This window comes from Anabrus simplex, chromosome 13, assembly GCF_040414725.1.
Source record: "Anabrus simplex isolate iqAnaSimp1 chromosome 13, ASM4041472v1, whole genome shotgun sequence".
Classification (NCBI taxonomy): Eukaryota; Metazoa; Arthropoda; class Insecta; order Orthoptera; family Tettigoniidae; genus Anabrus; species Anabrus simplex.
Genome location: NC_090277.1, coordinates 40840394 through 40863783, shown reverse-complemented (window position 1 = coordinate 40863783; position 23390 = coordinate 40840394). Strand labels below are relative to the sequence as shown.

The 23390-nt window shown below is 41.2% G+C and overlaps 1 protein-coding gene across 1 annotated transcript in view; it reads right to left on the bottom strand.

Moving 5' to 3' along the window:
* klar (klarsicht) overlaps positions 1–23390 on the bottom strand; it is a 1195270-nt gene that overhangs the window by 990372 nt on the left and 181508 nt on the right. The window contains exon 2 of the mRNA XM_067157231.2: positions 8949–9001. The gene's annotated coding sequence lies outside the window, so the exon portion shown is untranslated. The remainder of the gene's footprint in view (positions 1–8948; positions 9002–23390) is intronic.

Here is a 23390-nt window from a genome sequence, read left to right as displayed (position 1 = left end):
GAGATGGAATGAATGAGGTGATATTATGATAGTATGGAGACTCCTGTCAAATAGCACCAAGAGGTCTGCTCAAGGCTTAACGTCGCCAACCGACGGACGAATCACCATAAACTTGTCATATGCCCTCACTCCATATGAGGACTGAGGAAAGGTTTGGAATTTAACCCAGACTTGTGGCGAGCAATCTAGTGATTAGAAACTGTATACCGTCACCACCCCTACCCTGCCGGCCAACATTGTGATGATTGTTTCAACCAACGGGACTCGAACCGGCTAACCACTGTGTTAGATCGTTTATACTTCAACGCCGTAACGATCATGGCCAACCAGGTGGGCAAATGCACATGCGTATTAGTCGTACGAAATTAAAGTGCGTACTAATAACCTAATTTAGGTGCTCAATTGGTTCTCAGGAAAATATGAATGCTTCTGAAATACGAGCAGAGGAGTACTGGTCTCCCATGCCTGCGCACAAAAACCGTCCATGCCTTTTATCGATTTTAAGTTGCGTAATCAACGTATCTTAATATCGTCGGAGATTTTTCAATAAACGAGATGATGATGATAATAATGATGATGATGACGATGCTTGTTGTTTAAAGGGGCCTAAAATCTAGGTCGTCGGCCCATAATTGTACGAAATGAGACGAAATGTTATGACAACTTAAAAATCCATAATCCTCCACTGACCAGATTCGAAAACATGAGAACGAAGAATGAATGGATGGATATGAAGTTAAAACAATTAGTGGATCCGACCCGCAATGCCCCACATTCCCAGAAACTAGCGTTAAACAATAGTATTACTGACCAAGGGACTTATTCTAAAGCACAATACTGAAACGATGACGCTTGTAGTCTTTAGGGGTCCATAATCCAGGTCATCGCTAGGAAAATAGAACCATGCTATTTGTCATGTTGCGGTACTAATCAAAAGTAGCGTAGACTCGCGGTATTCAACACATTATGGTACTACTCACAGGTAATGAAATTCGCACATATAACACAGACCTATGGTGTTTCGAACATTGCGGCGCTATTTACAGGCAACGCAAACCTATGGCGTTCCCTACATAAGTGGACAAAAAACAGGGACCTGCACTACCCCGTGGTATTCCTCATATAGGGGTACGAATCACAGGTGCTGTAAAATGCATCCTGAGCCACACACTGTCGCTACTAATCACAAACCTTTTTTGTACCTAACATAATGGTACTACGCGCAAGTAAAAGCGATCCATGGTGTTCCCTGCCTGATGGTACGAATTACAAGTACTGTAGTCGCATGGTTCTAATTTGATCATCGCTTGGTCATCCCTTTTAGTCGCCTCTTACGACAGGCAGGGAATACCGTAGGCGTATTATTCGCATGCGTCTCCCACCCACAGGGGGTCAATAAACGAGAACACTCAAACTTCGAAAGGTTCAGTACTTCGAAAAATTACGAAATAAAGTAACCTTCTACAACCCTTAACCTTATGTTTGGAAATCTAAATCCCTCGAGACTGACGAGACATTGTTTCTAATCTGTACAGGCCTGCGATCAGGGGGAAGGGGGGGAGGGTATTTTTCACTCTAGTAGGTACTTTTATTTTACGATTTGTTTTACGCCTCACTGGCACATTTATTCAAACTTACTTTCGGCAAACTGAAAAACCTAAATTAACTCAGTCGAAACTGAAGATAGATGGCTTCAAATATCACACAAAAAAAACTTTGTAGAATACGCTTTGGCTTTAGCAACAGCTTGACAACTTTCCTGCATGGACTTCAGAGTTTCGGTTTCATTGAACTTGTTTCCTCATAAGTCCAACCCCTCGACAACTTCGTGGGGGAAGTAGGGGATACCCTGTAGGGGCAAAGTACAGCGGCGACCTTGTATGCCCCAGGACCGCTATGGTAGTTGTGAAGGCCTTGCAGGAACTCTGAAAAGTAACAGCTAACGGAGCTCTGGTGAAGTCCTTAATGGCAACTGAGGAAGAAAAGGGGACCTTTGGTACGGCGAATTTGGCGGAGAAGGCAACCCTTCCTCTTAGGGTTAAATGAAAAGGGAAACCGCTGCTTTGTGGTGAAGAGGAAACTTCAAAGGATAAAGGAGACAACCTCAAACAGCTAACAGCGGGCTTGATGCTTTTAGGTGGCAGCCCCACCACCAGGGTCTGGCTAACACACAGTCCATTAAAGCAGGGTCTCTCAGGGTGCATGCACCAGTGCATTGCGCTGTGCACGGTTCAAAAGACGACTTCGCTTGGTTGACTAGAGTGCAGACCCCCCACTCCTCGATTTGGAGCAAAAGCTCTGTCTCTCTCTTTCCCCACGCCTCCCTCGCTCCGCCTGTCTCCCTCTTCTTCACTTGCTCCGTATGGCTCCAAATCCGAGCCGAATTGATCCGAGCTTAGCCGAGTAGCCCAGGGACGAAGCGTTGGTCCGAGCCGAGCCGAGTAGGACCGATGCATTTTGCACAAGAAGTCTACGCCTCAGTTTGCTCGCGTGAGATTTTAGGCGTTTGAGAGGCCCTGCATTAAAGGAACATTAGCAAACAGAAACTGGACTGATTCTTTTGGCTAGAAAAGTTTAACGAAAATCCGGTTACATGGAAGCAATGGATAGTGCCCTGCACGGATGGGGATATCCGCAGATTTATCCACGGATATCCAAGTTTGTGTCTTGGCAGATGCAAAATGTATGGCAGTGCGGATATTTTTGCTAATAATTTCTAAACGATGATGTTTACTGATTTACACCCAGGTATGTTCCAGAAATCTCGATACGTTTGTCCTTCATACATATTATGCAGCTATTTTTGCTCGTGGTGAGACGACCCTTGACACTGGTATGGGAGAATGGTGAAAGAGCCTTGAGTTTGGCCCGCAATGACTGGAAGGAACAAAGATTCCGAAAGAAAACAGCTCAATTTGTAGGAAAATGTCGGAAGAGAAATCCCTGATAAACCTGTCACTGTAGAGGGACTGGCGCCAGGTATCAGGCTAGATCTATCCATTTCAATACCTTGGGTGTAATATAGTCAAAAAAAAAGTTATAATATCCACGGATAACTATTCGCGGATGGGGATTTAAAAAAGTGTGGATGAGGATAATATTTTTATATAAGCGCACGGCTCTATCAATAGAAGGCAAGATCTTCAGTAAGGTAAGGAAGTTGACTGTCAACAGGAGCAGATGAAGGTGCGTTATTGATGTCCTATGCTCCTCGAGCGACAACAGGAATTAAGTAAAAAAAAAAAAAAAAAACCTAACTTTGAACTTAAAATTCATATCATTCATTTCACACTCGTATGATTACAACAATAATTTTTACAGAGATGCCAACTATTACGGATTATCCGTAATTATTGCGGATTTCACCCCAGGGATTACGGCATTACGGTCAAGGGAGAAATTATTACGAAAAAGCGGCAATATCACAAAAAATAATTTTCTACGGGACCAAGGAGGAAAGCAAGAAAATATAATCCTTTCGAGAATTACTGCTCAACCCTCCTCGTTTCAGCGCTTGTAAGTTGGCAACGATACTCCGATCGTCACTTCAATTTGCTACCCATGGGCGTTGAAAATTCGTTGTGACTGAAAGAGCTCTTCTCCATTATGAAACCTTAGGTAATATTTGTATTTACATATTAAGAGTGTATCTGACAATAACTCTCCCACAGAAAGAGTTTTTCAGTGTTGATAGGAAAAATTCGAGGGAATTCAGGCTTACATTGAGCACATCTACCCTGGAAACTCTTATAGTTCAGAAAGCGAAAATGCCGTCGCAGGGGGAAGGATGCTTCGAGAAAATTCACACTGAAAAGCTGCTGATGGGTACGAAACAAACTAGAAGGGATGTTTTATGGCAGAACTAACTGGTAATTTGCAAATTTGACTCGAAAATACCCAGGGGGGAGGGGGTACTGAAAATCCACTCAAAGGTTGGTACCTCTGATTTACACTCGTCAGGTAGGGAAAATTGACCACAGACTTTACACGCGGATTTATTTCACACAAAACTCCCCTCAAGAATTAAAATTCCCAAACATTCTGGTACCCTGGTAAAGGAATCACTTCTCACAAAATGCCACAACAGAAACAGTGATATCCACAATTGCTCGTCGAACTATGCTCCGTGATGCATGAACTGATACAACATAGGCATTGTATAATGAGAGAGTGCGCCCTGACCTGACTTCACAACAGCAGTCACGATCAAACTGCTTCCCCGCAAGTCCTGGGTTTGAAATGTCATCACTTGTATTCAACACATTCCAACCGACATAATATCGCACCGGTCACGTTTTCTACACCTAGGCAGAAAATATATAGGCTGGTGAAGACAATAACGTGATCACGCTAACCAAAATACAACGCAAAGTAGGTTACGTTTAGTTTTATTCAGAAATTATTGTTAAAAGAAGTTAACAGCTGTTAAACGCTGTACGCCACAAATACTTCAACCTCCTCTGGAATGATTAAACGGAAAAACGTGTGTTTCTGTGGAAAGTGTATTTTAAACTTAATTCCGCTCGTCGAACCAGAAGGAATCTTTTATTAAAACCATTAAATGAGATCGAAGCATTGATAAGGAAATTCCAATTTGAGGTTCAACGCTCGATACAAAAATAAAAATGATATCAAATTTTCCTTTGGGAAAAATCAAATCAAAAACTCAAATTGATAACGATTAATTTATCTGCATCTAACGAATTGTTTCCGAGAGACCTCTATATGAAATGGAGAGCGGACAAGTGTAGGATTCAGTTCATCTAAAGGGAGAAACTGATTTAGGGCCTCTGAAACTACAAGGAATGAAATAATCAGTTCTCTAGTGTGTGATGAGATGAGACCTCTTTGATAAAGGAGCCTTGATAATATGTCTCTCAGTCATGGTGGCAATCCATCAATACACCACAGCCTGCAAGATCACATCGACCATTTGTACTCCAAAGCCCCCCTTTGATAATATGCCTCTCAGTTATCGCCATACATTAAAATTTCAAATCACAGCCGGCACGGTTGCTAGGTAACATCACGTCACACATGTTGTATAGCTAATTTCGTAACGCAAATTGTCAGATGCCTACCAGCCATAAGATATATGTATGTTAACAGATACGTAGTGGTACAGGACTAACACAAGAAAAGGTTCATGAAATTATAACTAGTATGGCTCGTACCCCACACAAATAACTTCCTAAATTTTGCGCAACAAGCGAGTATCCCTTTAGGTTCTGCACGGAAGGCTGCCAAACTGTTGCACCTAAAAGCATAACAAGCAACCAAAGTTCACGCTCAGGGCTGTTTCCAATCAGATACCACACAGAGTTTCTCTCATCGGTTGGCCGGCAGAGGCGCACCCAGCTTATCTCCCTCCCATTGACTCACCACTCCCCGCTCCGCGGCATAACAAGGACAGCACTCCACTCACTTTATCCGTGCATGACATGAGATAATAATTAAAATTAAGAAAATTAGTGATTAAGAATTAAGAAAATAAGCTTGTACCTTATGACAGAAGATGTTTGAAATGTTCAACTGCATCCACACATTTCTGGCATCATCTTTGGAAACTCCGATTCACATGCATAAATTCGTCTTCCGTAACTGAGGCTATTTCATTTTCAATATTTTCGGAGCCCGCTGTGCTGAGCTGTTGTCCAAGTCGTCTTAGGCATATGTTATTTTTCTGCGATTTCATTTACTTTTTCCTCGTTAAGTACACGTTAAGTACATTTCGATTCTTATCGAGTAAAGAACCAGTTCCTTTCAATTTGTTTACGGCCGGGCGGGTTGGCTGTGAGCTTTCATCCGGGAGATAGTGAGTTCGAACCCCAATGTCGGCAGCCCTAATGATGGTTTCCCATTTTCACACCAGGCAAATGCTGGGGCTGTGCCTTAATTAAGGTACCTGCCGCTTCCTTCCCACTCCTAGGCCTTCCCTATCCCGACGTCGCCATAAGACCTATCTGTGCCGGTGCTACGTAAAGTGAATTGTTAATTTGTTTACGAGTTTCCGTACGGTCTCTCTATGTGAAGGGCGTACACCTGGAAACTGAGTTACAAATCGGCTAACGACTTCCCCCGAGAGACCTTTTTCATTTCACATAATTATCGTACATAAATACCCTTTCCTCTACCGTGTACACGGCATTATGAGAATTATACCCCGAAGTAACAAGTCACAACTCGTAAACAGTTGGAGCGACAGATCAACACTTAATACACGATCTAAGCACGGACATGAACTGTGAAGTGCGGACATTATCGTGCTGTCGCTGCGCTGTGTAACGGGAAGTGATGAGTCAACGGTAGGCAGGTAAGCTGGGCGCGCCTGTCGGCCAACCTATGAGAGAAACTCACTGTAATCACGCTTCTGCACGCTGCTCCGCGAGTCTCCACTGCATGCTGTGGCGCTGAAAAACAGTTTAGTTGCGTCAAATGGCATTTTATGCGAATTTCCGCTAGTATATATTTTATATTTAAAGAAATAAAAGGAAATAATTAGGTAATAAACAACTAGGTTTGTGTATTTTTTTATAATTACTAGTTTTACGGGGCTAAAATGGATTAAAAATTTATTTTTCTCCACAAATTGGGGGGCGCCCCACCTCCTCACCCCCCCCCCCGCGATCGGAACATATATTTGTCTAGCACTAATAGCCATACGATAAATAATTTTTTTTAATCAAAAAAGGAAGATGTGTCTATGCGTAGAGACATGTCCTTACGGCTGGCAACATTTTTTAATACCTTACGATAGCGGCGCTATTATGTCACCCAATGTCATACTAAAAAGGTTAGATTCTGGCTGCTAGATACATTGATAACGAGGAGGTGAACCCAGTTTCGTGCGTGTTGTTTACAAATTACTGTATTTCGATGTTGTTCTGATGTTCTTAGGAAGTTAACCGGCCAAAATACGTATCTGAAACTAGAAAAGTATTATACGTCAAAATAGCTTGATTCTGAGGCAACTTCCAAGCCTAGGAAAGGCAGTGGTACCTTATATGGACAAGGTTATGCATGTCTGGCGGGTGGTAATTTATCTTGCAGGTATAAAATGCAGTGGCATGCGCCTCGCTGTGCCATTCGCCTGGAGGTACGTCGAATGTACTTATCTCGTGCCGAGCCAAGTCCAGAGCACACGCGGTTTGGCACACTTTACTCTTGTATGTACGTACGTACCTACCTACTTTAACATAAGCCAGCCATTGGCGGGGCGAAGAAAAACGGGTACATCCGTGAACCAGCAATGCTACTACATATTTTAACACAGACAGCGTGCATTCTTAATGATTATATGGGGAATTTTATACCCAGCCAGAGTTCACCGACCAGGATATGCCAGACCATGTAGGGTTAGGAGCATATTTCACACGCTTCATTCCTTGGAGTACCTCAAATTACATACCTGGGACCGCTGCAATTCCTAATGTAAAACAAAAAAACGTAATTGTGATAAACAGGACCCGGATTTTGATGACACTGCTGCATCAAAGACACTGCTCACTTATACATAAATCCAAACCATCGCCCCCTTATTACAGAAATGCGTATTTATTAAGTTATTTTTCGTAAATTTTGCCTTTTTTACTTTTAGATCTTTTTTTTTTTTTTTGATTTCGCCTCATTTTGTCATTTTCGGCAATCCGTAATGTTAAATTCTTGTTTTTAAGTCATTTTTCTTTGTTCAAGTCTTAGAATACCAATGATACAGCCATCTAAAGCTGTCTACTGAAGGGAAATTATTTCACAATTCGACGAGGATTTTTTTTTACACATGGTCAGACATCTTTCTAGGAAATATGCGGAAGTGAAAAGGGCAGCAGATTAAAGATTTACCATTCAGAAACATATGGGTTGCAACGAACAGGTAGTATCGATAATATCAGTGGATTGCAGGGACATACAGGTGCTCAGTTATTTTCCCCTTAATGTAAGGTATGGGTTAATGGCCAGACAATGTTTCCTAGCAACCGTGCAGGCTGCGGTCTAAGATATGGATGGATGACCAGACAGTGTTACCTAGCAACCATGCAGGCTGTGTCTTATGGCTGGTGATCATCAGAAATTAGCAATCGTTGACGGATGGGTATGAACGAGATATTTATTATCATTTGATTTTTGCAAAGGGAAAAGTGCTTTTTTTTAAAAACGTATTATATAAGGAGTAACTTTATTAACACTAGGACTCCAAAGAGGGATTGGGGAGGGGGGGGGTCGTTGAAAAAACGTTACATATCATTTAGATTTTCGTTTAAAATGTTCACAGATCCTTCTTCTACCTAGTAATCATCCCTTGAATAGTGTATAAGACCATATTATACAATTTTGTTTGTCATATTGTACACTCGACAAAAAATGTTACCATGTGTTCAATGAAGCCCTCTTTGGTGTCCATGGCATATTTTATAGTGCTCTTTGTTAGTTTCTAGCAGTTACATCATTTCAAGGGAAAATTTTATCCTCTGGTAGACGTGATTTGGTCAACAATGGCACTTTTCAACAATGACATTGTTTTCTACTGTACGTATGTTCTTCTGTTTGTCGCCCGGAAAATCAGTTCCAAGAATAAGACTAAAAGACTATGTGAATCACCAGTTCAAAGGGTTTTAAATGAAGTAATCAACGAAAAATAATTTTCAGAAAATGAACTGATTACAGTAGTGGAAGTGAAGATTAAGATGGATCTATGAAAAATGGTTCAGCTATTACTCCCATGATATTATTGCAATACTAGGAACATTTTATAGTGATCATAAAACTCTTTTTTAATGGATAAGGTCTTGATAAAATTTTATTTTATTTTCTTAAGATAATTTTATGTAGTGGGGTCAACTCTTGGGAGTTTGTTACAGAAAGATGCTTCGACGTTCTACGGTTAATGAAGCGTCAAGATAACATAAAAATTCGATCAACATAACGGTAAAGAGTTAATTACAAAAACTTACTTTGAGTCAGTGTAGGCGGCAACGACCTGTACCCGGGCGAGATCCGAGTACCCCTGGAAGAAAAAACACTCATTAATAAATCAATAAAATATGAACATGAACAAGGATCCAGTAAAATATATTAGAATGAATAAATAAAATAAACCGTGTTAATTAGAATCAGCTAAGGAGAAAAGTGAACCGTTGGTAGTGATGATTATTGTTTTAAGAGGAAATACAACTGGGCAACCATTCTCTCTTAACATTAATAAGATGGGACAAAGGAAGAGAGGTCCGACACTTCGAATAATGAAGGTATCGGCAAAATAAAGGGAAGTGCCGTGAAGGCCGTGTAAATGTAATGCCGCTGGGTGCGAAAAGGAACAAGAGCTGAGCAAGGGAGCTCAGCAGGAAAAGAGGGAAGCGAGGAGACTAGCACAAATAAGTGGATGTAATGCCAGACTCAGATAGGGTAACCGGAGTTGCCAACCCACGCTACAAATTTGAGAACCCCTGGTTCGTAATTCAGTTCTACAGGGGGAAGAAAAGTGAGTGGAAGAACACACAATAAAAAAATGAAGTACAGTGGATTATTTCTTTAGGTAGTTTCTGCTTTTTCTTTTGCCTTAAATTAAGCTGGGAAGGAAGCCTGTAGCTTCACGCGCGTGTTGAAAATCCAGTTCGCCATTACATTTTGAAAGTGTAGTTCTGAGTAGAATAGATATATTTTTTAGTTCATTTGCCTTGAGTATCCCAGAACTGTTCACAAAATAAACAAAATTCTACCATGATATGAACTGTTCATCAGAGCTCCTCCCACTATTAATTTCTTATTCCGAGCAATGTTCTAGATAAAGGACTGTCAACCTATCTAACAAGATGTCCTAGTACACGCGAGAAGTTCGATTGAGATGTATTATTAAAGGTGGTTCAATGATTGGAGAAGGATGTTTCCGCGAGCAATACCAAACAGCTCCTAGCTTGATATAAGAGTAAATGAGAGTTAGATCCCAAATTGTCTCAAGTTATCGAATTATAAGTAAAGTACCAACATGCGATTATCAGTTGATCAATATCTGATTGAATTCCAAATTAATTTTAGCCCGTGATCAAATTAAATACAGTAAAATCAATCGCGAGATAGAGATGATGCAATAAAATAAAAATGTAACTGTTCAAGTAACTATGATGATGCTAATCGTTTCCAAGTGAAGGTACAACGTGTAAATCATCTTTCTTCTGCAACGCAACATATCAAAAGCTTTTCCCTTCCTTTCTGATCTAGTTATAGTCAGTATTTCACTTCCGTACAATCCCACGATCCAAAGTCTTCATAGAACACACCGAGCTAGTTGGCCGTGCGGTTAGAGGCGCGCAGCTGTGAGCTTGCATTCGGGAGATAGTGGGTTCGAACCCCACTGTCTGCAGCCCTGAAAATGGTTTTCCGTGGTTTCTCATTTTCACACCAAGAAAATGCTGGGGCTGTACCTCAATTAAAGCCACGGCCGCTTCTTTCCCACTCCTCGACCTTTCCTATCCCATCGTCGCCATAATACCTATCTGTGTCGGTGCAACGTAAAGCAAATTGTAAAACTTTTCATAAAGATCTTTCTAATCCTTAAATCAACGTCAGAAGTGAGCAGGTTTATTTTGTTAAAAAAGATCTTCCTTGCTTGTGCTAGTCTGCGCTTTATGTCCTTACTTCTGCCATCGCTAGTTATTCTACTACCCGAGTAAGAATATAAATCTGCTTCCTATGAGTCTTCATTTCCTGATCTAATATTCCCTGCACCACCTGACTTCGTTTGACTGCACTCCATGACTTCTGTTTAGGAATAATTAATTTTTATCTTGTGAACAAATAGTATCCATCGAATTTCATTATTATTTGTCTTAAATTGAAGATAATAATTGTTTTAGGGTAAATTAAGTCAAATTAGCAGTGGATTAATAAATAACATTACTAAAACAGAAATATATATACAAACATACATCGCCGAATACACTACGAGTATATATTGGAATTTACTACGTCACTGGGCTTTAGTATGTCTTTTGTTTGTGAACTCTTTCCGCAATTGAAGTTCTTTGTTTTACCTGATTATTAATTATTGAAGTATTCCGATCTGTTGATTTTTGCCAATAATGTATTAATTATATTATTATTGGTTCAGGAGTCATGCTACTTTGGTGAAATGCACAATTTACTATTAGGTCTTGCAATTTTCGCAAAATACGCTCAATGTCCTGGCTATCATATCCTCGACAGGGGCTGCCTGGCCGAGGCGGTAAAGGCGTGCTCGTTCGCCCGGATGGACGTGGGTTCGAATCCCCGTCAGGAAGTCGTAAAATTTAAGAAACGAGATTTCCACTTCCGGAGGTGCGTATGGCCCTGAGGTTCACTCAGCTTACACCAAAAATGAGTACCAGGTTAATTCCTGGGGGCAAAGGCGGCCGGGCGTAGAGCTAACCACTGTACCCCATCACGTCCCGCGGTTACGAATAGTGGAAACCTTTACCTTCCACCACTCCAAGGGCCTTCATGGCCTGTACGGAGATGACTTTGCTTTTGATTATATCCTCGACAGTTTTCACCTTAATTTTTCGATTTGAACTGTCCGCGTTATTCGTGATGGACAAAGATATTGAAAATTCACAGACATACCACTGCCATTCGTCGGTGGTAGCCCTGGACCTCAACAAGAAAACCAAGTACGGCACATTGATGCGGAATGCCACAGAAGAGAGTTGTGTCTACAAATAGTCGCGTAGTTACGTATGTACATTTTTCTAGTAATAATGGTACTTATTAATTTACCACTATTTTTACTGTTGATTTGCGCGGAAGCAATTATTATCTTCCACTTAGAACAACAATGGTAATGAAATTCGATGTAGGCCTATACGATTCGTTCTCGTAACCCTCCTCCAAGAATGTGTCCATACCATTTAGCAATTTTTCCAGATGTTCTTCAGACTCGGATAAAGTATCATCATCGGCAAACTTCAGAGTTTTGATCTTGAGGTGGGGGTCCTATGGTTCTTGTGACACTAACTACTAAGCCGAAGAAAAACCACTTCTAGGGGAGGGCTAATGAGTAAACTATAAGATTAGTATAGCGTAATTGGGAACAGGCGATAATATCTGGCCCAGCTTGAATCATTAGATTCGTACCGGTCGTTACTGCATACCGGTTCCAGTCTGGTTTGAACTGCCCCACTTCGTAATTTACTTAATAAAACTCCCCTTGTCCAAGGTATGGTCAATATTATATCCTGCGCTGTGTTGGAGGGGGTCATACGACGTATGGCATTTGACTTGACTTCTCGGATTTTTGTTCAATAAGAATGCAAAAAGTAAATTCCGTGACGCAACAGCCAATTAAAGTCCTTGACCTCGCAAAACTACAGCTGCCCAGTGAGATGGCCTTCCGAAACTGTAGTGTCACGTGGCTAGCTTTCGCGACTGGCTTCTGGGTTCACTGCATTTCATGAGGATTAGTGAACGTAAATTCTTGCACTGGCCGGGAATTGAACACAGGGCCTTTGAGTCTGAGGGAGGCACACTACTCCCAAAGAAAATGATCCTTTTTTCTACTATCGTCTAACAAACACCAATGGGCCATGAGAAACGGCTATAAATAAAGCAGTTAGCTTTCGAAGTAGGCCTATATGGAAGTAACCAGAACGTCAACCGAAGGTTCAATTAAACGAGCGGACACTGTGGTCATCGACAGAAAATCCAACAAAGCCGTCATTATCGATTCAGTAGTCAGATTTGGGCGAGATGAAAAGCAATCCAAAGACGTTGATGCAGAAAAGAAGACGCGCTATGTGCCTTGCTTTCGTGACTTAGAATAACATTAATAAATGGGAAGTTAGTATGATGTTTAGTGAGCGCGGAACCATAACGAATTTCTCCGTGAATATTTTCGAACGGTTTCGACTCCCTACTAATAGTCTGCATTATATGTCAACCACGATCCTGACCCTTAAATGCACAGCACTGCATATATGCAAAGGAGTATTTACTTGCTTGTTATATCACTACTTTACGATTTTACTACTATGCATTTGCACCCGCTAGAGGTTGCTAATGTATTAAAAATGAACAGTCTGATCCAAATAAACAAAAATATATTTATCTTGACAAACAATGTGTTTTAGTATTCTGATAATAAGGTATTATTTTCCCATACTTAAATTAAATAACAAAATTGTGCATTTAAGGGTTAAGAGATTCCGTCCAAAGTGTAAAAAACCATTTGTATAAATAAAAAGTATTTGACACTGAAATAAATAGAATCGATACGAGGTAGCTGCCCGAAAATAAAGTGTATTGTGATTAAATGAAAATGAAAATTCATTTTGTTATTTGTATTGTATGGTCTTCATAGATTCCCTAGAACAATGTTAGGGCCCCTATCTAAAGTGAATTCTCTCTCTCTAATATTAATTTGTGATTCATTTTTCGTGCTAAACTGACGCAGAGGTATCGTTTAATGTTTCGTCGACTATTCTCACATAACTTACATGATTTTCATGAAAATTCCACAGAATACGGCCATTAGAAATTCGTTACGAGCACCATATTTAACACCAACTAAAGTTCTTTGGAATTAGAGATTAAATTCAATGCCACTGTTTTCAAAAACGTTAACAATAAAATTCATAGCAAGCTCTGATGACGATGATACTTGTTTAGAGGGGCCTAACATCTAAGGTCATCGGCCCCCATAGCAAGATTTATGAGGTTCTGATTCATTACTGAGAAATCATTGCTACCTATTACAACTTTCGTAGTTTAAAGAACAATATGAGAATAATGTAAAAAGCAAAATTATTGAAAACCAAAATTATAATTTCGTTCGTCTCGTTATGCTTTGTCCATTGTGGCAACCTTCAACTGGAGGAAGTTTTGTAAAAAATAATAATTAAAAGAGATATACATCAGTACGAGGCATACAAAAATCTGAACATTCATACCTAGCAATCAGGTACAGCAACTTATGAAACAAGGAGTCTGGAGAATAATTTGTCTAAAATAAACAACAAACTACCTCAAAAAATAAAATGCATTTCAACTATTAATAAATTTAGACTTAAACTAAGGAAATTATTGTTTGTCTTACCTGGTCTAAAATATTTATGTAAAATATATATTTCCGTAATTTACTCAGTAAAAAAGTGTGAACACTTTTTGTTATGAGTTAAACTATAATTTATTTTCTTTCAATTTTATTCTACCTTTTGTTTAGATTATTATTTGTATTACTGTAGCAGTATGAATTTTAAATTCCATTGTAGTTTACCGATTTACCTTGAATGCATTCATATTTTATGCATTCAATATGTCCTATGTGTACAGCCCCTTAAAGTGAGCTTTGCTCGTTGGGGCCTTAAATAAATAAATAAATAAATAAATAAATAAATAAATAAATAAATAAATAAATAAATAAATAAATAAATTGTCTGGAAGTTGTTACATGGGTCAGGATCCCCCTGTGGGTGGGGGTGGTAGAATAACACCCACGGTATCTCTTGCCTGTCGTAAGAGGCGACTAAACGGGGCCCCAGGTGCTCTCAAATTGGGAGCGTGGGTTGCCCACCACGGGGCCCTGAGCTGAGTCCCAGCATTACTTCCACTTAATTGTGCCAGGCGCCTCACTTTCACATATCCTGTCCGACCTCCCTTGGTCAACTCTTGTTCTTTTCCGACCCCGACGGTATTATGTTTGCGAATCTTAGGGAGTCTTTTATTTTCATGCTTTTCATGGCCGGTATCTTTCTTTTTTTGTTTTTTTGTTTTTTTGCTAGGGGCTTTACGTCGCACCGACACAGATAGGTCTAATGGCGACGATGGGACAGGAAAGGCCTAGGGGTTGGAAGGAAGCGGCCGTGGCCTTAACCCTCTATTGCATTATTGCATACTGTTGCCGTTAGGCAACATACAAATTTTCACCTGTATAAATTGATACAGATTGTAGACAGAGGTAGTTTTACGGCACAGATTCAACTGTACAGTCAATTAAACAGTTGTTTGCCTTGTGTTTTCTTTACATGACATAAGACAAAACAGCCCTACAACCAAAGGTACTCCTTCCAACCCGTCAACATCCACGCGTACCAACCACCGTTTATTTTACGTGGGCCCTTCCCTTCCCATCACATTACCACAGGCTGCAGGAGTACGTCTGGCTCAACCTCAAAGACATTACCGACCTACGGTCGTGCAAGTATACTTGCGCCTTGCAATACGTACCCATGGCCAGTAGGCAGTAATATTCGGTCTTTGAATATTAAAAGCTTAGCGTAAAATCGTGAAAAACCATATACATACCCCATTATGGCAATCAACATCACATACGAGTGTTAAGGTATTAGACCCAGTTAAGAATTGCTGGTAGATCCAAAACACTGAACGTACATTGAACATTAAAGATTGACATTTTCTTCACCAAACAAAAACGAATTCATGCAGTAGAGGGTTAATTAAGATACAGCCCCAGCAATTGTCTGGTGTGAAAATAAGAAACCACGGAAAACCATCTTCAGGGCTGCCGACAGTGGGATCCGAACCAACTATCTCCCGGATGCAAGCTCACAGCCGCCTATACGCGCCCGGTCCTTGTCTTTCTTTGGTCTTTTCCTTCATTTTTCGAAGTGTCTGATCCCTTCAATTTTTTCCCTCTGATTAGTGTTAAATAGAGGATGGTTGCCTAGTTGTACTTCCTCTTAAAAGAATAATCACCACCACCACCACATGGGTCAGGAATGTTAGTGACAATGTTAAAATGAAGAACACGGTTAATTCAAGTATCAATGAACTCACCCGTCGCTACAGACACCGTCTCCCTGGAAATAAATGCTGAGGAATCTCCTCCACGCCCAGAAATTGAACACGCACACACCTCGTTTAAATTCACAAGAAACACTTTCAAAAGGCTCAGAAATGAGAACCGGTCCCGTAGCTAGCCGCGGGCAATGGTAACAGCTCCGCCTTCACAACCGCTGGCGCCAAACTGAGTGAGATCAAATGAAGGAAACGGTCTCGCTCAAGATCAGGCTGAATGACTCGTCATGACTAACCTACCACGTGGTCCCAGTGATGTAATACATCAGCAGCTTGGCGCGAAGACATTGGCCTCTGCTGCATTTTGTAAACCGTGCAAGGACGTTCAACTGCGCCATGGGACACCCGTCAATGTTACCAACTTGACTCAACTTCGCAAAAATCTAACGGTCAGTCTGGAAATAAACATATAGCCTACCTTTAGCTAATATTTGCAAAGTCATGAAATCCTTCTAAATAATATAAAAGGAAGAGCCTCCGTGGCTCAGGCGGCAGCGCTCCGACCTCTCACCAATACGTTCCGTGGTTCAAATCTCGGTCGCTCCATGTGCGATTTGTGCTGAAAAAAGCAGAGGCAGGACAGGTTTTCCTCCGGGAACTCCGGTTTTGCCCTCTCATCTTTCATTCCATTAACACTCTCCAGTATCATTTAATTTAATTTGTCAGTCATTAATCATTGCCCCAGAGGAGTGTGAAAGGCTTCGGCAGCCGGCACAGTTCCTATACTCGCCGCTAGATAGGGGCTTCATTCATTATATACCTGACCCGGTCGAATGACTCGAAACAGGCTGTGGATTTTTTAATATAAATATTTAATATTTAATATAAAAAATCCCCTCCCCCACAAGTACTGGAGAATTATAATTTTATTCAGGTCGTTTAAAGTGTTCAAATCCATTTCTTCCGTTAGGTTCCATTGCATTTCTTTTTGAAAATGCTTGTTCAATAAACAACGTGTACAGAATTTTGAGTTTATCATTTATAATGAGAGTTGCTGTACTTGAAAGAATGAACTGTCGAGCTGAGTCGTTCAGGAGGTAGAACACCGGTCTTGGCAAGTTCGAACTTGGCTCAGTCCAGTTGTATTTGAGGATGTTCAAACACGTCAGCCTGTGGCCAGTAGCTTTACTGATAAGTAAAGGAACTACTCAGGGACAACGTTCAGGCACCTTCGAGGCTTCGAAAACCATAAAATTATTTTATTAATATTATTTACATCGATACAGCCAACTGTGTACTACGGTTACACTTACTAACTGTCTCTCTTCCTTAGGCTTGCATCTTCTTGTTCACAATGTAACCAAATGTTTTCCAACTTCACGCTGCTTTTCAGCCGTTCTTCCGCCGAGATGTTTCACGGTTTAGCAGGTTCTTACCCTGGATCATCCCTCAACCCCGAAACTTTCTTAATAAAGATGGTCCTCTCCATTATGTCCTCTGGTCTTAAATCATTCACCTGCATGTCTTTGTGCACCTCCTTCAGTGAGCGGGGATGAGATTTCCATTTTTCCAATAAAGTCAGCAAATTGTGCGCAAATCTCTCCAGGTTCATTCTGCCTTTAGGTGACCATAAAAGGTTAACCTTCGTTTCTTCATAACGGTGGTGATGTTTTCGACTCTCGCACCGACTAATGACGACGATAGGATAGGAAAGGGCCAGGAGTGGGAAGGAAGCGGCCGTGGCCTTAACTGGCCTGGTGTGAAAAGTGGGAAACAATGGAAATCCATCTTCAGAGCTGCCGACAGTGGAGTTCGAACCCACTATCTCGCTGAATGCAAGCGCATGGCTGCGTTGATGGGGTGAAAGTTCCTACATGTTAATGTAAGGAAAGATCTTCATTGGGGTAATCACACAAATATGATTGTAAATAAAGGATTCAGATCTCTGCACATGGTCATGAGGGTATTTAGGGGTTGTAATAAGGATGTAAAGGAGAGGGCATACAAATCTTTGGTAAGACCTCAACTAGAGTATGGTTCCAGTATATGGGACCCTCACCAGGATTACTTGATTCAAGAACTGGAAAAAAAAAAAAATCCAAAGAAAAGCAGCTCGATTTGTCCTGGGTTATTTCCGACAAAAGAGTAGTGTTACGAAAATGGTGCAAAGTTTGGGCTGGCAAGACTTGGGAGCAAGGAGACGAGCTGCTCGACTAAGTGGCATGCTCCGAGCTGTCAGTGGAGAGATAGCGTGGAATGGCATTAATTTTTTTTGCTAGTTGCTTTACGTCGCACCGACACAGATAGGTCTTACGGCGACGATGGGACAGGGAAGGGCTGGGAGTGGGAAGGAAGCGGCCGTGGCCTTAATTAAGGTACAGCCCCAGCATTTGCCTGGTGGGAAAAATGGGAAACCACGGAAAACCATCTTCAGGGCTGCCGACAGTGGGGTTCGAACCTGCTGTCTCCCGAATACTGGATACTGGCCGCACTTAAGCGACTGCAGCTATCGAGCTCGGTGAATGGCATTAATAGACGAATAAGTTTGAGTGGTATCTTTAAAAGTAGGCATGATCACAATATGAAGATAAAGTTGGAATTCAAGAGGACAAATTGGGGCAAACATTCGTTTACAGGAAGGAGAGTTAAGGATTGGAATAACTTACCAAGGTAGATGTTCAATAGATTTCCAATTTGTTTGTGATCATTTAAGAAAAGGCTACGAAAGCATCAAATAGGGAATCTGCCACCTGGGCGACTGCCCTAAATGCAGATCAGTAGTGACTGATTGACCCAACCGCATGGTCAACTCGTTCGGTATTATTATTATTATTATTATTATTATTATTATTATTATTATTATTATTATTATTATTATGTTTTGGTACCAACATTTAGAATAAAAGATCCTTACTACATGAAAAAGAAAAATCCTGCGTTCAAATATGTTTACTATCTTACAGAGTGTAACAATAAGTATGGCCAAAGTTTCAGAACAAAAATTTCATACGTAGAAGAATAAAATATGTTATATGGACCTGGGTCTGAAAACGCTTTATTTCCATGTTACAACTCATTTTCTACCACTCTACACAGTACAAGAACCATGAGAAACACATAAGAACAGAACGGGCCAGCATACCACATGAAATATTCAAAACGCCCACCGTTAGCACTGACAAAATGCATCAAACCGCCGTGGCACTGAATCCCGTATGCGCTGATGTAATCCCTTGCGACTACGTCACCTACTATAATTTGTGAGAGAATTTCTAGTCAGCTTGTTTAGCGGATGACAGCCGGCCTTGGTTGGTCGAAGACGCGCTGGCTAGGGAGAGAGAATCATATTACCACGAGGGCAACGGGTTGACGGGGCATGATTGAGCCAATACACAGCAGTTCATTCCCTTCTCGTGGAGAACAGCTGCTTCACGGTTGGACGTGCTAAGACATGCACCATCATATCTTTGAGCTTAACAAGATCGAACACGAGCGACTTGTGACAGCTGATTCATTATTTAACTGGTGATGCACAAAACTGAGCATCAATATTTATTGAAGATGTGAACTGATACCATTTAGTCAATCAAAATACGAATGTCAATGAAATAAAATGGCGTATGGCTTTTAGTGCCGGGAGTGTCCGAGGACAAGTTCGGCTCACCAGATGCAGGTCTTTCGATGTGACGACCGTAGGCAACCTGCGCATCGTGATGAGGATAAAATGGTGTTGAAGACGACACATATACCCAGTCCCCGAGCCAGCAGAATTAACCAATTATGGTAAAAATTCCCGACGTTGCCAGGAATCGAACCCGGGACTCCTGTGGCCAAAGGCCAGCACGCTAACCATTTAGCCACGGAGCCGGACACGAATGTCAATGTTCTGATTGCACTGTAGAAATCTGCGGCATTAGGGTAAAAGTGTGGGTTCAATTTCACTTATTTGACAAAAAACCACTTAGAGTTGAGCGTCACCCAAAAATGTGTGCAACGAATTGCTGTCTTGTAACAAAATCTGTGATGAAGAATAACCTAGCAACCGTAGGCTACACGCTGTAATGTAAAGTATGGATGGCCAGACAGTGTTTCCTAGCAACCGTGCAGGCAGCCATCTGAAATTAGCAGCCGTTGGTAGATGGCCATGACCAAGAGACATGTAAGACATATTTATGATCATTTGATTTTGCCATAGGGAAATCTGACACCATTTATTTTAATAGGGCAAATACAGTAATGGCAATTCTCTTGCTCTACTACTGAGTAAAACTTCTGATCTCCTAGTATAATTCTAAAAATCGCATATCCATTTAAGTTACTTGCCATGATCAGATTCTTCCCGGACCTTTCCCCCGTTATCTGCGCGTCGGCACGTAATTGAATTAAACCTAGTTTTACGACCGGATGCCCTTCTCGACGCCAACACTACACTTATAGACTACTGCGTGTTTCTGTGATGATTAGTAGTGTGATATGCTGTGTGTAAATGAAGATGTATATTGAGACAATAACAAACACCGAGTACCCAAGCTAGAGAAATGAGTCAAGCATGGTTACAATTCTTGGCCCAGCCAGGGATCGAATCCGGAGCACGCCGCATACCTTCACTTTACAGCACCGAATCCTTGTCTTACAATCCCCAATTTAACTGTATGAAGGATTTTACAGCCTTTCTAAAGACCGTAAGAAGAATGCCGGAGCGTTGAACACGATACTGTTCCCTATTCATAAGCATAAAACCTTAGCCTACAACAATTAATTTATTAATCAATAAGTACAATCTGTGGTGGTGGTGGTGGCAACGGTGGCGGTTGTTTAACGCCGCACTAACACACTGAAGGTTTTCGACTAAGTAAATATTTAGATTTTTAGAATTGTATCCTTATGAAAGATGCTTATTTTCATTGAACATTTTATTTTATTTTTAATTTCAACAAGTACATTTACAAAACTGAAAAAAATCAACGCAAAGTCGGACACATTTTGAAACAAGCTCAAAACAAGTATTGCATATCCATAATACATAATCATAGAGCTGGTAATAAAATTTGCAAAAAAAAAACAGAAGTACCACCTGGGCCGTAACATAACTTTTCTAACGAGAGGGATCAGAATGTTTTGATTTGCATAATTTTCCTATTTCCGGTACAATTTGGAACAGCTGTAACCGAATTGTTGCCTCGGCGTCTTGACGGGATCCCTATTTTATTTTAGATAATAATAATAATGCTATTTGGTTTACGTCCCACTAACTACTTTTACGGTCTTCGGAGACGCCGAGGACCTGTTTAAGCAAAAAATGCTGATTCGCATAAATATGCTGTTGCAAGGGCAGAAGGATGATTTTAACTCTATCTGACAAAAAATCAATACAAAGTAAGTTTTTATTTGAAAAATTATCTTTTACCACAGAATCTGTCAAATCAGTCAAGCATTCATACTGGCTTTTCTGAAATGACAGAATAATCGCATGCAAATTGAAGACATCTGGTCGTTTTTATTTCTCCACGGAGCACAGATTGTGAACCAATGCTCTAGACAACTGCGGGCACCAATGTGTTCGTGGATAGTGTAAAGTGACCGTTTTACAACAATTTCTCAATGTAATTTTACAAAAGTCGCAACTCTTCAGCAGTATATTACCAGAGTAGAAAATACTTTTGACAAAGGGATAAGGGATAGCTTAATCAAACAAACAGAAATTACTATAGTAATTGATAAACATCAGAAATAAGACAGGACCCAATACTAAACCCTGCGGCATACGCAACACTAAAGCCATCCTTGTCACATTTATTCTTAATTTGGTAACTTCCGGGATGAAGCCGTCACGGACCAGTCTTGCTCAAGCCAAGCGGGCGGCAGATTGAGGAGAACTACAGTATTGCGGGCACCCACAAGCTGGCATAGGAGACCGACCGTTGAGCGCGGAAGAAGAGTGTTGTGACGTAACGAGAGTCAGTCAGCTGTGAGAAGCGAACCCAGTATGGTTCTGGCGGGCCTGCAAGGTCGTCTACTCCACAACCTAGTCTCGTATTCTATACCAGGGTAAACAAGGGAGCAGCTCATGTCATAATATAGTAACTTGGAGCGTTCACCATGTGCCATTACCCTCGTTTATTAAATACCCCTAAGGCGAAACGTGAACAGGTGAGTACAGCGCACTTGGTTGTAGTGCCAACCACGAAAGTAAGGTTCTGACATTTAGCGACCAGGCAGTGAGCTCCTGCACTGCTATAGAATATCACTCACACAAAATATATGTATTTCCAGAACAAAATTATTCCTTTCAAAAATAATACCGAAAAATTTAAAATTAAGTACAAGTGTATTTGTAAATATCAGTCATCTATCTATACTAATAAATGGCCAGGGCGGGGTATAACAATTTTTACAGCATCGAGGAGGAGGTGTGTTAGTTCGCCAGAAGTGGTGGAGATTACTGTTTTAAGAGGTTTCTTTTTTACAATCTGCTTTACGTCACGTCGGCGATGGAATATGAAAAGGCTAGGAGTGGGATGGAGTACACCGTGACCTTAATTAAAGTACAGCCCAGGATTTGCCTGGTGTGAAAATGGGAAACCACGGAATACTTTCTTCAGGGCTGCCGACAGTGGGATTCGAAGAAGTAGGGCAACAACTGGGCAACCATTCTCAATTAAAACTAATCAAAGGGGAAAAAAAAGGAAGAGCTCTGATACTTCAAAAATGGAGGTATCTGCCAAAGAAAGACAGGGCCTACGAAGGGTGTGAAAATGAAAGACTCCCTAGGCTTCGCCATATAATACCGTCGGGGATGGGAAAGACCGATAGTCGACCAAGGGAGGTCAGACAGGATAGATGAAAATGATGTGCCTAGCACAGTAAGTAGACGCAATGCCAGGACACGGCTAAAAAAAACGTAAACTCGTGTCCTCATCCCGAGGTGGCGCAGCTCTTTTCAGGCACACCCCCATTGGAGGTGAGCTGCGTGTACCATTTGAACCACATACCAGCCCTCCTGCCATTCTTAAATTTCTGGCAGTACCGGGAATCGAACCCGGTTCCCCGAGGACGGCAGCTAATAACACTAACCGTTACGCTACGGGGACGGACAGGACACGGCTAATGACCCGTGGTCTCTAACCCACGCTCCAAAGTTAAGATCACCCTAGGGTCCCCTTTAGTCGCCGTTTACGGCAGACAGGGGGTACCGAGCATGTTAAATAAATAATAAAGTTACTGGTTTTACGCCTCACTAATTAATTTAGACGGTTTTCGGAGACCGAGATGCCGGAATTTTGTCTTTTACATGCAAGTAAATCTACGGACACGAGGCTGACGTATTTGAGCACCTTGAAGTATCATCGGACTGAGTGAGGCAGGATCGAACCTGCCAAGTTGGGGTCAGAAGGCCAGCGCCTTCACCGTCTTAGCCACGCAGCCTGGCTGTAGTTTTAATGTAATATTGTAAACGTTTCGGGACCTTGGGGCTTCCTACAAACTGATATGGAATTTGAAACCTTTCACGACGAAAGGACCTGATAAACAGGGAAGATAAGGCCGTTGTGTACCAAACGGAGACAATTATGGAATTCCCGCATAAGATGAACAAAAGGGAATGGAGGTGAATCACAAATTCTAGGCATATCACTATATTTATGGTACACTTTCTTTCAATAACAAAATAT